The sequence below is a fragment of the Suncus etruscus genome, chromosome 7, assembly GCF_024139225.1.
Source record: "Suncus etruscus isolate mSunEtr1 chromosome 7, mSunEtr1.pri.cur, whole genome shotgun sequence".
NCBI classification, from domain to species: domain Eukaryota; kingdom Metazoa; phylum Chordata; class Mammalia; order Eulipotyphla; family Soricidae; genus Suncus; species Suncus etruscus.
Genome location: NC_064854.1, coordinates 104,167,401 through 104,182,838, shown reverse-complemented (window position 1 = coordinate 104,182,838; position 15,438 = coordinate 104,167,401). Strand labels below are relative to the sequence as shown.

The following is a 15,438-nucleotide window of genomic DNA, read 5'->3' as shown; positions in this document are numbered from 1 at the left end:
ATTACTTTCTTAATTTCCTCAATAGTAATGAGTGTGTTTAGATATGCTACATCCTCTTCATTCAATTGTGTAAGATTATAAGATTCCAAAAATTTATCCGTTTCTTCCAGGTTTTCATTTTTAGTGGCATAGAGTTTCTCAAAGTAGTTTCTGATTACCCTTTGAATCTCTACCATATCAGTAGTGATCTCTCCTTTTTCATTCCTAATACGAGTTATCAAGTTTCTCTCTCTTTCTTTCTTTGTTAGTTTTGCCAGTGGTCTATCAATCTTGTTTATTTTTTTCAAAGAACCAACTTCTGCTTTCGTTGATCTTTTGGATGGTTTTTCTGGTTTCCACTTCATTGATTTCTGCTCTCAGCTTTGTTATTTCCTTCTGCCTCCCTATTTTTGGATCCTTTTGTTGAGCACTTTCTAATTCTATGAGCTGCGTCATTAAGCTATTCAGGTATGCCCCTTCTTCTTTCCTGATGTGTGCTTGCAAAGCTATAAATTTTCCTCTCAGTACTGCTTTTGCTGTGTCCCATAGGTTCTGATAATTTGTGTCTCCATTGTCATTTGTTTTCAGGAAGGTTTTGATTTCCTCTTTGATTTCATCTCGGACCCACTGATTATTCAGTATGAGGCTATTTAACTTCCAGGTGTTAAAATTTTTCTTCTGTGTCCCTTTGTAGTTTATATATAATTTCAGGGCTTTGTGGTCAGCAAAGGCAGCCTGCAAAATTTCTATCCTCTTGATATTATGGAGATATGTTTTGTGTGCTAACATGTAGTCTATCCTAGAGAATGTCCCATGTACATTAGAGAAAAATGTGTATCCAGGCTTCTGGGGGTGGAGTGTCCTGTATATATCTACTAGGCCTCTTACTTCCATTTCTCTCCTCAGGTCTAGTATATTCTTGTTGGGTTTCAGTCTGGTTGACCTGTCTAGTGTTGACAATGCCGTGTTGAGGTCTCCCACAATTATTGTGTTGTTATTGATATTATTTTTCAGATTTGTCAACAGTTGTATTAAATATTTTGCTGGCCCCTCATTCGGTGCATATATGTTTAGGAGGGTGATTTCTTCCTGCTGTACATATCCCTTGATTAATACAAAATGTCCATCTTTGTCCCTTACAACTTTCCTAAGTATAAAGTTTGCATCATCTGATACTAATATGTCCACTCCTGCTTTTTTTTGGGTGTTGTTTGCTTGGATGATTTTCCTCCAGCCTTTTATTTTGAGTCTATGTTTGTTCTGACTATTCAGGTGCGTTTCTTGTAGGCAGCAGAAGGTTGGATTGAGTTTTTTGATCCATTTAGCCACTCTGTGTCTCTTAACTGGTGCATTTAGTCCATTGACATTGAGAGAAAGAATTGTCCTGGGAGTTAGTGCCATCTTTATATTAAAGTTTGGTGTGTCTGTTGGTAAGCCTTGTCTTAAAGTATGCCGTTCAGTTTTTCTTTTAAGAATGGTTTTGAGTCTGTGAAGTTTTTGAGCTGTTGTTTGTCTGTGAAACAATGTATTGTTCCTTCAAACCTGAAAGTGAGTTTTGCTGGGTGCAGTATTCTAGGCGAAGCATTTATTTCATTGAGTTTTGTCACTATGTCCCACCACTGCCTTCTGGCCTTGAGTGTTTCTGCTGACAGGTCTGCAGTAAATCTCAAGGATGTTCCCTTGAATGTAATTTCTCTTTTCGATCTTGCTGCTTTCAGAATTCTGTCTCTATCTATGGGATTCGTCATTGTGACTAGGATGTGTCTTGGGGTGTTTTTTCTGGGGTCTCTTTTAGTTGGCACTCTTCGGGCATGCAGGATTTGATCACATGTATTCATTATCTCTGGTAGTTTCTCTTTAATGATGTTCTTGACTGTTGATTCTTCCCGGAGATTTTCTTCCTGAGTCTCTGGGACTCCAATGATTCTTAAGTTGTTTCTGTTGAGCTTATCATAGACTTCTATTTTCTTTTTTTTTTTTTATTATTATTAATTTTGATTTTATTGTAAATCATTGTGATTTACAAAATTCTTCACAGTGGATTTCTGACATACAATAAATCAGGGTCAATCCCACCACCAGTGTCAATCCCACCACAAATGTCCACCTCCCTTTATCAATGTTCCCCAAGTGCATCGCCCACCCCCCCCCAGACTGCAGTATAACAGGTTCATTTTAAGTTTATATTGTTAAAGTTTGGTCTCTTGATTCCATTGTTGTTGCCTTTGGCGTGGATATTTAGTTCTGTCCTTTCTTTTTTTTTATGCATAATTTTTTTTATTTAAACACCTTGATTACATACATGATTGTGTTTGGGTTTCAGTCATAAAAGGAACACCACCCATCACCAGTGCAACATTCCCATCACCCAAGTCCCAAATCTCCCTCCTCCCCACCCAACCCCCGCCTGTACCCTAAACAGGCTCTACATTTCCCTCATACATTCTCAATATTAGGACAGTTCAAAATGTAGTTATTTCTCTAACTAAACTCATCACTCTTTGTGGTGAGCTTCCTGAGGTGAGCTGGAACTTCCAGCTCTTTTCTCTTTTGTGTCTGAAAATTATTATTACAAGGGTGTCTTTCATTTTTCTTAAAACCCATAGATGAGTGAGACCATTCTGCGTTTTTCTCTCTCTCTCTCTGACTTATTTCACTCAGCATAATAGATTCCATGTACATCCATGTATAGGAAAATTTAATGACTTCATCTCTCCTGACAGCTGCATAATATTCCATTGTGTATATGTACCACAGTTTCTTTAGCCATTCGTCTGTTGAAGGGCATCTTGGTTGTTTCCAGAGTCTTGCTATGGTAAATAGAGCTGCAATGAATATAGGTGTAAGGAAGGGGTTTTTGTATTGTATTTTTGTGTTCCTAGGGTATATTCCTAGGAGTGGTATAGCTGGATCATATGGGAGCTCGATTTTCAGTTTGTGGAGGAATCTCCATATCGCTTTCCATAAAGGTTGAACTAGACAGCATTCCCACCAGCAATGGATAAGAGTTCCTTTCTCTCCACATCCCCGCCAACACTGTTGATTCTCATTCTTTGTGATGTGTGCCATTCTCTGGGGTGTGAGGTGGTATCTCATCGTTGTTTTGATTTGCATCTCCCTGATGATTAGTGATGTGGAACATTTTTTCATGTGTCTTTTGGCCATGTGTATTTCTTCTTTGTCAAAGTGTCTGTTCATTTCTTCTCCCCATTTTTTGATGGGGTTAGATGTTTTTTTCTTGTAAAGTTCTGTCAGTGCCTTGTATATTTTGGAGATTAGCCCCTTATCTGATGGGTATTGGGTGAATAGTTTCTCCCACTCAGTGGGTGGCTCTTGTATCCTGGGCACTATTTCCTTTGAGGTGCAGAAGCTTCTCAGCTTAATATATTCCCATCTGTTAATCTCTGCTTTCACTTGCTTGGAGAGTGCAGTTTCCTCCTTGAAGATGCCTGTAATGTCCTGGAGTGTTTTGCCTATGTGCTGTTCTATATATCTTATGGTTTTGGGGCTGATATCGAGGTCTTTAATCCATTTGGATTTTACCTTTGTACATGATGTTAGCTGGGGGTCTAAGTTTAATTTTTTGCAAGTGGCTATCCAATTGTGCCAACACCACTTGTTGAAGAGGCTTTCCCTGCTCCATTTAGGATTTCCTGCTCCTTTATCAAAAATTAGATGGTTGTATCTCTGGGGAACATTTTCTGAGTATTCAAGCCTATTCCACTGATCTGAGGACCTATCCTTATTCCAATGCCATGCTGTTTTGATAACTGTTGCTTTGTAGTACAGTTTAAAGTTGGGAAAAGTAATTCCTCCCATATTCTTTTTCCCAATGATTGCTTTAGCTATTCTAGGGTGTTTATTGTTCCAAATGAATTTCAAAAGTGTCTGATCCACTTCTTTGAAGAATGTCATGGGTATCTTTAGAGGGATGGCATTAAATCTGTATAATGCCTTGGGGAGTATTGACATTTTGATGATGTTAATCCTGCCAATCCATGAGCAGGGTATGCGTTTCCATTTCCGTGTGTCCTCTCTTATTTCTTGGAGCAGAGTTTTATAGTTTTCTTTGTATAGGTCCTTCACATATTTAGTCAAGTTGATTCCAAGATATTTGAGTTTGTGTGGCACTATTGTGAATGGGGTTGTTTTCTTAATGTCCATTTCATCCTTATTACTATTGGTATATAGAAAGGCCATTGATTTTTGTGTGTTAATTTTGTAGCCTGCCACCTTGCTATATGAGTCTATTGTTTCTAGAAGCTTTTTGATAGAGTCTTTAGGGTTTTCTAAGTAGAGTATCATGTCATCTGCAAACAGTGAGAGCTTGACTTCTTCCTTTCCTATCTGGATTCCCTTGATATCCTTTTCTTGCCTAATCGCTATAGCAAGTACTTCCAGTGCTATGTTGAATAGGAGTGGTGAGAGAGGACAGCCTTGTCTTGTGCCAGAATTTAGAGGGAAGGCTTTCAGTTTTTCTCCATTGAGGATAATATTTGCCACTGGCTTGTGGTAGATGGCCTTCACTATATTGAGAAAGGTTCCCTCCATTCCCATCTTGCTGAGAGTTTTGATCAAGAATGGGTGTTGGACCTTATCAAATGCTTTCTCTGCATCTATTGATATGATCATGTGGTTTTTATTTTTCTTGTTATTGATGTTGTGTATTATGTTGATAGATTTACGGATGTTAAACCAGCCTTGCATTCCTGGGATGAAACCTACTTGATCGTAGTGGATGATCTTCTTAACGAGGCATTGAATCCTATTTGCCAGGATTTTGTTGAGGATCTTTGCATCTGCATTCATCAGTGATATTGGTCTGTAATTTTCTTTTTTGGTAGCGTCTCTGTCTGGTTTAGGTATCAAGGTGATGTTGGCTTCATAAAAGCTATTTGGAAGTGTTTCTGTTTGTTCAATTTCATGAAAGAGTCTTGCCAAGATTGGCAGTAGTTCCTCTTGGAAAGTTTGATAGAATTCATTAGTGAATCCATCTGGACCTGGGCTTTTGTTTTTCGGCAGACATTTGATTACTGTTTTAATTTCATCAATGGTGATGGGGGTGTTTAGATATGCTACATCCTCTTCCTTCAACCGTGGAAGATTATAAGAGTCCAAAAATTTATCCATTTCTTCCAGGTTCTCATTTTTAGTGGCGTAGAGTTTTTCAAAGTAGTTTCTGATTACCCTTTGAATCTCTGTCATATCAGTAGTGATCTCTCCTTTTTCATTCCTGATACGAGTTATCAAGTTTCTCTCTCTCTCTTTCTTTGTTAGGTTTGCCAGTGGTCTATCAATCTTGTTTATTTTTTCAAAGAACCAACTTCTGCTTTCGTTGATCTTTCGGATTGTTTTTTGAGTTTCCACTTCGTTGATTTCTGCTCTCAGCTTTGTTATTTCCTTCTGTCTTCCTATTCTTGGGTCCTTTTGTTGAGCATTTTCTAGTTCTATTAGCTGTGTCATTAAGCTACTCAGGTAAGCTCCTTCTTCCTTCCTGATGTGTGCTTGCAAAGCTATAAATTTTCCTCTCAGTACTGCTTTTGCTGTGTCCCATAAGTTCTGAGAGTTTGTGTCTTTATTGTCATTTGTTTCCAGGAACCTTTTTATTTCCTCCTTGATTTCATCTCGGACCCACTGGTTATTGAGCATGAGGCTGTTTAACTTCCAGGTGTTAAAGTGTTTCTTCTGAGTCCCTTTGGAGTTCACAAATAATTTCAGAGCCTTGTGGTCAGCGAAGGTAGTCTGCAAAATTTCTATCCTCTTGATCTTATGGAGGTATGTTTTATGTGCCAGCATGTAGTCTATCCTGGAGAATGTCCCATGTACATTGGAGAAGAATGTGTATCCAGGTTTCTGGGGATGGAGTGTCCTATATATATCCACTAGGCCTCTTTCTTCCATTTCTCTCCTCAGGTCTAATATATTCTTGTTGGGTTTCAGTCTGGTTGACCTGTCCAGTGTTGACAAAGCCGTGTTAAGGTCCCCCACAATTATTGTGTTGTTGTTGATATTATTTTTCAGATTTGTCAACAGTTGTATTAAATATTTTGCTGGCCCCTCATTCGGTGCATATATGTTTAGGAGAGTGAATTCTTCCTGCTCTACGTACCCCTTGATTAATATAAAATGTCCGTCTTTGTCCCTTACAACCTTCCTGAGTATAAAGTTTGCATTATCTGATATTAGTATGGCTACTCCAGCTTTTTTATGGGTGTTGTTTGCTTGGATGATTTTTCTCCAGCCTTTTATTTTGAGTCTATGTTTGTTCTGACTATTCAGGTGCGTTTCTTGTAGGCAGCAGAAGGTTGGATTGAGTTTTTTGATCCATTTAGCCACTCTGTGTCTCTTAACTGGTGCATTTAGTCCATTGACGTTGAGAGAAAGAATTGTCCTGGGATTTAACGCCATCTTTATTTCAAAATTTGGTGTGTCTTTTGGGTAGTCTTGTCTTAGATTAGGTCTTTCAGTTTTTCTCTTAAGACTGGTTTTGTGTCTGTGAAGTTTCTGAGCTGTTTTTTGTCTGTGAAACCATGTATTCTTCCATCAAACCGGAAAGTGAGTTTTGCTGGGTATAGTATTCTGGGTGAAGCATTCATTTCATTCAGTCTTGTCACAATATCCCACCACTGCTTTCTGGCATTGAGTGTTTCTGGTGACAGGTCTGCTGTAAATCTCAGGGAAGCTTGCTTGAACATGATTTCCCCTTTTGATCTTGCTGTTTTCAGAATTCTGTCTCTATCTGTGGGATTTGTCATTGTGACTAGGATGTGTCTTGGGGTGGTTTTTCTGGGGTCTCTTTTGGTTGGTACTCTTCGGGCATGCAGGATTTGATCACATATATTCTTTAGCTCTGGAAGTTTCTCTTTAATGATGTTCTTGACCATTGATTCTTCCTGGAAATTTTCTTCCTGGATCTCTGGGACTCCAATGATTCTTAAGTTGTTTCTGTTGATCTTATCATAGACTTCTATTTTCGTCTGTTCCCATTCTTTGACTAATTTTTCCATTGTCTGCTCATTTGCTTTAAGTTTTTTGTCCAATCTCTCCTGCTGTATGGAATTGTTATGTATCTCATCTTCCACAGCACCAAGTCTATTCTCAGCTTCTGATACCCTGTCCCAGAGCTTATCCATTTTGTCATTCACTTCGTTTACTGACTTTTTCAGTCCTGTTAGTTGACATGTTATTTCAGTTTGGAGTTTTGTCATTTCTGCCTTCATATTTTCTTGGTTCTTATTAGTGTTCTGTTCAACTCGATCCATGGTTTCTTGGAATCTGTTGAGCACCTTCCATATTGCTAGTCTAAAGTCCTTATCTGAGAGGTTGATTAGTTGTTCAGTCATTATCTGGTCCTCAGAATTGTCATCTTCATTCTCTATGTCTGATGCTGGCCTGCGTTGTTTCCCCATTGTCACACTTGTATTGTGGGTTTTTCTACGTGTTGTGGTGGTATTCATTGTCTATATGATGTAGGCAGCACACTCCTCTGGCTCCTCCCTTTCTGGATGGGCTGACTTGCCTCTAAGGGAGGGGAGTCCTCCGTGGATGAAGCCTCACACTGGGTCAAATCTTAGGCCCGAGCATGCAACAGAGAAGACAGTCCGGAGAGAAATGTTTGCTTCTGTGATATAGCGCCGTTCTTAGTGTGATTTTTCCTTCTTGTTGCAATGGAGATCTTTCCTTAGAAAGAGTGCACGGCCGCGTAGCGAAGTGGAGCTAAGTGCCTTCTGGAGCCTCTTTTCAGCCCACTCTAAGGAGGTTTACGCAACAGGATAGCAGAGAGACACACACAGGCAGCACTCACAGTTTTTCACAGTCAGGCCCCACTGGTCAGGCGTAGTTTTCACTCGCTCGCTGGGCAGCTTCAGAATGCTGTATTTTTGGGGTTCACTTCCCAGGACTCTGAGGAGAGTCACTGGCTCGCTGGGTAGCTTCCGAATGTAGTTTCTTTGGGGTTCGCTTCCCAGGGCTCTGAGGAGAGCTTCCAGAATTCAGGAAAGACAGAGAAGGGTAGGACAGGGCAGACTTCCGGTGCTCAGTTTCCTCAGAAGAAGCACAGCCGGGTGGAGACTCTGCAGGTAGAGCAATCAGCACTCTGCCTGGAGACCCCCACATCCAGCCATTTTTTACTCACTCACTGGCTCGCTGGGTAGCTCCCGAATGTAGTTTCTTCGGGGTTCGCTTCCCAGGGCTCTGAGGAGAGCTTCCAGAGTTCAGGAAAGACAGAGAAGAGTAGGACAGGGCTCCCTTCAGGTGCTCAGTTTCTGGTTCGCTGGGTAGCTTCCAAATGTAGTTTCTTTGGGGTTCGCTTCCCAGGGCTCTGAGGAGAGCTTCCAGAGTTCAGGAAAGACAGAGAAGGGTAGGACAGGGCTCCCTTCTGGTGCTAAGTTCCTCAGAAGAAGCACAGCCCGGTGGAGATTCTGCAGGTAGAGCAGTCAGCACTCTGCCTGGAAACCCCCACCTGCAGCCATTTCTCACTCACTCACTGGCTCGCTGGGTAGTTCCCGAATGTAGTTTCTTTGGAGTTAGCTTCCCAGGGCTCTGAGGAGAGCTTCCAGAGTTCAGGAAAGACAGAGAAGAGTAGGTCAGGGCTCCCTTCCGGTGCTCAGTTCCTCAGAAGAAGCACAGCCCGGTGGAGATTCTGCAGGTAGAGCAGTCAGCACTCTGCCTGGAAACCCCCACCTGCAGCCATTTCTCACTCACTCACTGGCTCGCTGGGTAGCTTCCGAATGTAGTTTCTTTGGGGTTCGCTTCCCAGGGCTCTGAGGAGAGCTTCCAGAGTTCAGGAAAGACAGAGAAGGGTAGGACAGGGCTCCCTTCCGGTGCTCAGTTCCTCAGAAGAAGCACAGCCCGGTGGAGATTCTGCAGGTAGAGCAGTCAGCACTCTGCCTGGAAACCCCCACCTGCAGCCATTTCTCACTCACTCACCCAGACTTCTATTTTCATCTGTTCCCATTCTTTGAGTAATTTTTCCATTGTTTGATCATTTGCTTTGAGGCTTTTTTCCAATTTCTTCTGCTGTATGTAATTGTTATGTATCTCATCTTCCAGTGTACTGATTCTATCCTCAGCTGCTGTTAACCTGTGGGAAATCTCAAACATGTTTTTCTTCAATTCATCTACTGAGTTTCTCAGACCTGTTATTTGATCTGAAATTTCCGTTTGGAGTTTTCTCATTTCTATCTTCATATTCTCCTGATTCTTTGTAGTTTTCTCTTCTATACTTTGTTTGAGTTCTATGAACATGTTCCATATTGCAACTCTAAACTCCTTATCTGAGAGACTGACTAGGTGGTTGATCATGTTCAAGTCATCAGAGTTGCCATCTTCATTCTCTATGTCTGGCACTGGCCCGTGTTGTTTCCCCATTCTCACACTAGTACTGCGTGTTTTTCTACGTGTTGTGATTGTATTCATCGGCTAAATGCTGTGCACCGTGGCAAAGGGGAGCGGAGCAACCGTGCTCCTCTGGCTTCTCCCTTTCTGGGCGTGTCGACTCACCTCCACGGAAGGCTCACAGGAAGGCAGGCTGGCAGATGGGCCGCACCCAGGATGAAATCAGGCCAAAAATGCAGGACAGCAGAGTAGAGAGGCAGAAGGGTGCTGGCATCTGAGATCCAGCGAAGTTCAGTGGCTCCTCCCTTTATGGGCATGTCGACTCACCTCCACGGAAGGCTCACGGGAAGGCAGACTCCCCGGAAAGTTCACAGGAAGGCAGGCTCAAATCATGGTGTTTAAATATCATTAAAAAAATTTTGCGCTGGGGCCGGAGACATAGCATGGAGGTAGAGCATTTGCCTTGCATGCAGAAGGATGGTGCTTTGAAACCTGGCATCCCAGATAGCCTCCCAAGCCTGCAGGACTGATTTCTTCTTCTTCTTCTTCTTTTTTTTTTTTTTTTTTTTTATGGTTTTGAGGTCACAGCCGGCAGCGCTCAGGGGTTACTCCTGGCTCTATGCTCAGAAATTGCTCCTGGCAGGCTCGGGGGACCATATGAGATACCCGGGCTTTGAGCCACCCTCCTTCTGCGTCTAAGGCAAACACCTTCCTGCTGTGCTATGTCTCCAGCCCACAGGAGTGAGTTCTGAGTGTAGAGCCAGGAGTAACTCCTGAGCACTCCTGGCGTGACCTCAAAACAAAAACAAAAACAAAAAAATTTTGCACTGAGGGGCCAGAGTGGTGGTACAGCGGTAAGGCATTTGCCTTGCACATGCTGGCCTATGATGGACCCGGGTTTTATCCCCAGGTATCCCATATGGTCCCCCAAGCCAAGAGCGATTTCTGAGCACATAGCTAGGAATAACCAACATCTTAGTGTCAATGAGTGTGACCCAATAACCAAAACAAAACAAAACCATATTTTGCACTGAAAGCAATTAAAAATATATCATATAAATATTATAACTATAGGTGTGATTATACAGATATAAATAAATAAAATATATCATAAAGTTGTTCGTGATTAAGATCCCATCATAAAATGTACAACACCAGTGCACATTTCCTGCCACCGATGCCCCCACTCCTTCTCACTCTTTCTCCTGCTCTTCCTCTGTCCTCCCCTGCCTGCTTCTGTGGCGGGCCCTTTTTTTTCCCACTCCTTACTTCTCTCTCTCTCTTTCTCTCTCTCTCTCTCTCTCTCTCTCTCTCTCTCTCTCTCTCTCTCTCTCTCTCTCTCTCTAACACACACACACACATACACACACACACACACAAACATTTTCCTTTAAGACAGTGTGGTTTCCTTGGCCAACTTTTTATGACTTGTATATTTGTGGGTTGAGGTGTTTTTCTTTTTACCAACCAGGCTTAATCAGGCTGATCAGAATAAAGCACGCTGTTCCAAAAGAAAAAAGAAAAAGAAAAAGAAAGGGTGAGGGCAGAGATGGTACAATATCTTGTTTCTCCTCCAACCTTGCTCCAAAAACTTCACAGTCCTCTAAGAATCTGTAAAATTGTAAAGGAACCATAGAGTCCAGGAGACGTTTCAGTAGCTAAAGGTGCCTGCCTTACAAGCCCGAGGCCCTGAGTCCAAACCCAATACTGCCCACATTCACTTAGCATTGACTCTGCAGCTCTGCTCTCAGGGGCCTGTGGCACCACAATGGAGTATGTGGTTTCTGGAACACTACAATTCAGGGTGTCCAGGCGCTACAAATAAAGGACAATCCCCCTTGCTGAGCTGTGCACAAGTACCACAACCAAAACAGTGCGCCCCGTGATGAGCACTGCAGAAAATATAAATGACAACCAAACAAGTGGGAGGAGCAACAAAGGGAAGGAAAATAAATTCAAATATTAAAAGAAAGGTTTGAGCAGGGTTTGGATGGCACCCTATGAGGCTGATGTACATGGCTTACTCATGGCTCTTCACGCAAGAACTTCTCCAAGCAATGCCCAAGAACTTATGGCTGCTGGGCTCGGCTGGGAAGCCCTGGTTGTCTTCATGGAATGCAAACGCCCTACCCGTCAGACGATCACTCTGGCCCCTAAAACTCACGATTGCTTTGTCACCACACAATTTTCACTACTCTTGGAACTCCTCAGGCAGACCATGCCTTTCTTGGCTTCTCACACAGCAGTGCTCAAACGCCTTCCTTTTTTCCTTCCTCCCTTCCTTCTGTCTCTCCCTCCATTTTCCCCTTCTTCATTTCCTCCTTCCTCCCAGTGCCCTTACAGACCTTCTTCCTTCCTCCCTCCCTCTCTCCATCCATCCTTTCCTGACTTCCTATTTCCTTCCTGTCTTCCTTTCTCCCTCCCTATTTTTCTTTTTCCTCCTTCACATTTTTCCTGTTATATAAATATATATATATATGTATGTATCTATAAAATTTAAACCCCCTTGATTACATATATGATTGTGTTTGGGTTTCAGTCATGTAAAGAACACCACCATCACCAGTGCAACATTCCCATCACCAATGTCCCAAATCTCCCTCCTCCCCACCCAACCCCAGCCTGTACTCTAGGCAGGATTTCTATTTCCCTCATACATTCTCATTATTAGGACAGTTCAAAATGTAGTTATTTCTCTAACTAAACTCATGCCTTCATGAGATGAGCTGTAACTTCCAGCCCTTAAAAATATGGAACGCTTCATGAATTTGCGTGCCATCCTTGCGCAGGGGCCATGCTAATCTTCTCTGTATCGTTCCAATTCCACCTTTTTTTTTTTTTTTTTTGGATTTTAGGACATGTTTTCACTTGTATTTAATATCTTCCTTACTTTTCCTTCCTTTCTCTTTTCCCTGAAAGAGAAGAACGACAAGTCCCCAAGATCTGTCTTCAGAGTCACCAGGGATCCTGTCTGTGCCTAGTACCCGTAGTTGGGGGCTGGCTTTGAGGATGAGAATGTGGAAGAGGAGCTGGTGACGGAGATAGAACTGCCAGATTGGGGGGGCACAATGGGCAGGATGTGGGGTGAGCCGCCATCTCTGCCTTTACTCATGTGTCACCCAATCACAATTGTGCTTTGCCCCTTGGTCTTCAGACAGACCTCGGTTTGTAGGGACTTTTCCATCATTTTGGGTGGGCCCTGCCTTAGAGACTTGCTGTACCTGGAACATCCCCTGGGATGATTCCTTGCAGACAGAATGAGAGGGTCACAGTGGCCTGAGGTCAGCTTGGGGGGGGGGGCTGCAGATCAGTCATAGTTTCTCAGCTTGAGCCCCTTCTGGGAAAACCATCCTTTGGCAGGGAGCCGAGCCAGCAAGATGCCTTAAATAGGTGCCATGATCCAGGCGTGAGGGCACACGCTGAGCGCCCATCCCGGGTTAGATTCCTGTAATCACATGGTGCCCAGGGCTTTGCTGGGAACAGCCCTGAAGATCCCCAAGCACTGAGATACTCTCAGCACTGAGCTCTGAGCAGCATTGAGCCCTCGGGCCCTGGCTCTGAACTGCCGGGCCAGTGCCCGGGGAATTGCTGATGAGGCTCTGGGCTTCCTGAGCTCTGCTGAGGAACAGTTGCCCTAAGAGATGCTTGAATATGGCCCGGCACAGTCTTGAATGATTCGTGGAAATGTTTCTCTGGTTTGTTTTGGTTTGGCTTGGGGGCCACCTCCACCTCTGCCCAGGGCTTGCTCCTGCTCTGATTTCAGGGGTCACATGGAGTAAGGGGAATCAAATTCCTCTTGGTTGCTTGCAAGGTAGGTACCTTACCCACTATACTAGTTGTCCAAACAGAAATGGCCATTTTATTTATTTATTTATTTTTATAATATCTTTATTTAAGCACCATGATTACAAACGTGTTTGTAGTTGAGTTTCAGTTATAAAAAGAACACCCCCCTTCATCAGTGCAATATTCCCACCATCAATGCCCCCCAACTCCCTCCTCCCCCACCCACTACCTGTATTTCCACACAGGCATTCTACTTCTCTCACTCATTACTACTGTCATGATAGTTGTCAGTGTAGTTATTTCTCTTCCTGCACTCATCACTCTTGGTTTTAAGCTTCAGATAATGGCCGGTCCTTCCAACCCTCATCTCTATTGTCTCTGAGTATTATTAGAAGAATGTCTTTTACTTTTCTTAAATCCCAGAGATGAGTGAGACTATTCTGTGTCTATCTCTCTCCCTCTGACTTATTTCACTCAACATAATAATTTCCATGTCCATCCATGTCTAGCAAAATTTAATAACTTCATTCTTCCTGATGGCTGCATAGTATCCCATTGTGTAAATGTACCACAGTTTCATTAGCCACTCATCTGTGGTCGGGCATTTGGGCTACTTCCAGATTCTGGCTATTGTAAATAGCACTGCAATGAATATAGGTGTGCATTTTTGTATTGAGTTTTTGTGTTCCTAGAGTATATTCCTAGAAGTGGTATAGCTGGGTCTTTTTAAATTTCATAGAGCAAGGGCTAGACTAAGAGTACAGTAGGGTGGGTGTTTGCCTTGTATGCAATCAATCTGGGTTTGAACTCTAGAATCCCAGATGGTCCCCTGAGCACCACCAGGAATAAATTCTGAGAGCAGAACCAGGACTAACCACTGAGCAGCACTGGAAGTAGCCGCCAAACAAAAACAAACAAAATTGACAGCAGATAAAACTCTGTGTCAAGCAAAAACGAAGGTTGAGTCTGCTTAGTTGTCAAAGTCTGGTTCCCACATAGGTACTTTGGAATGGTTTGAAGCTAAGATGTTAGAGGAGGGGTCCAGGTCTCTATCTTTGATTTGAATTCCAATATGGAATCCACCAAAGCATGGAAGAAAGCTCAAAGGGTGGGCACATATGCATGAGACCCCAAGTTCAGTCCCTGTCCCCAATATAGGTGGGGTTGTCTTGGTGGGCTTCAGTGGGGTCTTAAACTGTCTGGTCTGGCTGACTGAATATATCCAAAAATGCTGAGTATATCCCTTGGGACTCTATCAAAAAAAAAAGGACCACCATGCTTTAGTTTTACATATTACATTTTCAATTTTACTTTTTTTGGGGGGGTGGTTTGGGCCACACCCTGTGACGCTCAGGGGTTACTCCTGGCTATGCGCTCAGAAGTTGCTCCTGGCTTCTTGGGGGACCATATGGGACGCCGGGGGATCGAACTGCGGTCCGTCCTAGGCTAGCGCAAGCAAGGCAGGCACCTTACCTCCAGCGCCACCGCCCGGCCCCTCAATTTTACTTTTTAAGTGAATAATTTGATTAAGTACCTTATGAGGGGACTTCTTTCCTAAACAGGGCAGATTTTGTAAAATAATAATTTCAAGCAATTTGTGCTTCAAAAATGATTTTTAAAAAAGCCCTGATTTTTCTCTATCTTAACCACTAAGAGCTAAAAATTAGAACACTGTTATAAAATTAAACAAGACAGGAATCTTAAGGTCAAGAGAAGAAATCAGATTAAATCAGCAGCTTGAGCCTTAAGGAATCATTGAGCCAGGCACCTTTCTGTCACATACATAGATCCAAAATCAGTATTTTCTTTTTGTTTGGTTTGGTTTTGCTTTAGTTTGGGGGCTACGCCCTGTGATGTTCAGGGTTTACTTCTGGCTCTGGATTCAGCAATCACTCCTAAAGGGCCTAGAAACCATATGGGATGCAGGAGATTAAACTCAGATGGGTCTTGTGTAAGGCAAATGCCCTACCTGCTATGCTATTACTTCTGCCTCAATTCCTTCCTCCTCCCTCCCTCCCTATTTTCCTCCCTCCCTCCCTCCCTCCATCCCTTCCTTCCTTCCTGCCTTCCTTCCTTCCTTCCTTCCTTCCTTCCTTCCTTCCTTCCTTCCTTCCTTCCTTCCTTCCTTCCTGCCTGCCTGCCTGCCTTCCTTCCATCCTTCCTCCCTCCCTCCCTCCCTCCCTTCTTTCCTTTCTTCATTCCTTCTTTCCCTCTTTTCCTCCTTCCCCCTTTCCTTTCCTTCCTCCCTCCTAACAGTAAATATTCGTTATAATGATTTATTGAATGTTCATAAAAAAATGAGAAACGTCTGGCGGGAAAAGACCTACAGGGACGGAA

At 42.9% G+C, this 15,438-nt stretch overlaps 1 protein-coding gene and 1 pseudogene across 9 annotated transcripts in view; both read right to left on the bottom strand.

Annotated features, from left to right (window-relative positions):
* UBA3 (ubiquitin like modifier activating enzyme 3) overlaps nt 1-15,438 on the bottom strand; it is a 109,649-nt gene that overhangs the window by 55,180 nt on the left and 39,031 nt on the right. The window lies entirely within an intron of this gene.
* On the bottom strand, nt 12,060-12,147 carry LOC126015282 (uncharacterized; annotated as a pseudogene).